We start from the raw sequence: 2566 nt of genomic DNA, 5'->3' as shown, positions 1-2566 counted from the left end.
ACATGTTTGAAGATATTTATATCGAGAAATTTAAAGCGAGGATTATTGGGTTAAATAGAAGCAAAGTTACCGGGAATTAGGTCCGATGTTTGGCTATTTTTACCCTTTACTCTTACACACACTCTCTCTCTTAGGTTATTAGCAGTAAAGTGTACTTTTTGCTTGCGAACGTGTTTCCTCCTTTTAACTTCCTATCTCAGTTCAGTCTTACTCTGCACGTTTTGTAGTTGTTTTGGCCCACTCCATGCTTTCACAGTAGTTACCTTATTTACATTACCTACTTCGTACATTTTCCTACTGACTTTTTCTTTTGAATTTTACTTTTATACTTTCGGAATGTTGTTTATTGATAATTGATTTCAAATTTCCCGCTAGATGATTCATCGATCCTGTTGATGGCGGTAAGCCGAAACTAGTCGAGACTCTGCGGATCATCCCGAGATACGTTGTATCACTGCTTATGCTCAATGATATCTAAAAAATCATTTGGTATTTCTGAGTATAATTGTTTGTTTTTTATAGGACCCGTCCAGTGGCGTAACGTTGCCTGTTGGCGCCCAACCCCCCCCCCCCCCCCCCCCCCCCCCCCCCCCCCCCCTAGAGCAAAACGCGCAGTTTTGCTACCTCAGTTAAGTTTTTCAAAATTGTCCCACATTCAAACGACGATTTTGAGCCTCCCTAAGATGGCTGAATAACCTATTAAATATTAACTTGATAGCTAAGCTATTCAATAAAAAATATAGGTTTCGGACGTGACTGTGATTCTGAGAATCATGAACTATCATAACTTTATATAGTCTCCACGTTACTAAAGTGCGTTATCTATTAGAAGATTAGAGTATTAGCAGTTTGGTAAGCTGTCATGTGGCAACCACGAGAGAGTCACGATGGTAGCAGCATGGCAAGATCATTGGACAATGAACTCTTTGTGTCGAAAGTAGTTATATGTGTATGTACCATAAGCACACTCCTCACAAACTCGTGTCCAGAATGAAAATTGTCAGTTATATATATGGGTAAACTAGACCTGCAGAAGCCAGGGGAACGGCCCATAGCAGGGTAACCAGGATGGCCCGGTACCCAAAAACCTGATTAACTAGCAAATATAAAAAATAACAATAGGTTATAAATTGATACCAATACTATACTGATATAAGATGCATAGTTCAGAAAGATCAAACCGGGGTGTTCCTTCTGTTAGTCTTTTGTAAGAGTCCATGGCTGTCGTATTCTTCTCTCCACTTCTTTTCTTCTTCGTGTTGTAGTAACCTTGCTGTAACGAGGAGTTAAAGAAATGTCTGGTATGGTATACTATGGTCCTGGGAGGTATCATGTTAAAGATATAGAGGGCTGGGGAGGTCACTGAATCATATGATTGAAAAATAAAAGGAAACTGTGTAAGTAACGTGGTTGTCCTTCCACAATCAAGAAATAAAAAGGGGGGGGGGGAGAGAGAGAGAGACAAGTATTGGGTCAAGCTAGGAGTGCCGTCTGTCCAGTGGACTGATGAGCCCTTAGAACTGGCTGAGTAGCAGGACCTGATGCAAGTCTGAACACGATCTGGGGAAGGGAGGGTGATTGTGGTAGAGGGACAATTACGTCTACTATGGCTAACATAAAAAAGACTAAGGGGGTTCATAGAAATCTAGATACTTGGTAACTCTATCGAACCCCACTATGTTACTGATAGAGAAGGTGTGATGGAAGGTATCCTCTCTGATGGTATAGTTACCAAGGTAGTATTTCCTGTGTATGGAGAATGCTGGACAGCTTGTAAAGTAGTGTGCTGTAGTTTCCTTGTATTTCTGGTATTGTCTCTATTTTGTCGTTTAACGTCAAGGTGTCTGTCAAAGAAACTAATAATGTTGGGTTGGTGAAAATCAGTGGAGGATCTGAAGAGTAAAATACGATTATAGTGAAGTCAGTTATCTCTAGCCCACCCTGTAGTATCAATATTATCCAGTTAGAAACTTCACGTGAATTGTAATATTTACTTACAGTACTCAGAATGACCCACTACAAAATAAACGTTAGGGCTCCATTTATGGAATACGTGATCTGACATAGGAACAACTTTTAGCATATTCCTGAATTATGTTTAATCTTTTAATAATCTTGCGCACGAGACCTTTCTAAACTGGCTACGTGACTGCAATAACCTGATTCCTGCCGGAGCCTGGAGCATTCAGCATGCTGTTAGTGTTCAAAGATCTGTAAAGAATGTCCTAAATTTTGGTTACATACTCTGGTCAGATACCGCATACCTGACTGTAATACTCTCGAGGAATTCGTGTTCTTTGCTCAACAGTGATGCAATTTATTTTACGAAATCATAAAATAGCTGTCTTTAATTAATTCATATCCAAGATATAATAATTATTCTGCTACCAACTGGATAGTGGACATGGACTCTGGAGATGAGCGATATAGTGCACCGATTTAAAATTGGCGGTTGAAATCTCAGTTAATTATATTCAAGCGCCTCGTGGATACGCAGAATTCGCAATTAGGACCTCTGGACTTATTGGACTGATTTTAATGAGTATTTTCATTGGATAACTTTTCT

This window comes from Bolinopsis microptera, chromosome 1 (genome assembly GCF_026151205.1).
Source record: "Bolinopsis microptera isolate Bmic1 chromosome 1, MBARI_Bmic_1.0, whole genome shotgun sequence".
NCBI classification, from domain to species: Eukaryota; Metazoa; Ctenophora; class Tentaculata; order Lobata; family Bolinopsidae; genus Bolinopsis; species Bolinopsis microptera.
This window is presented reverse-complemented; position numbering follows the sequence as displayed.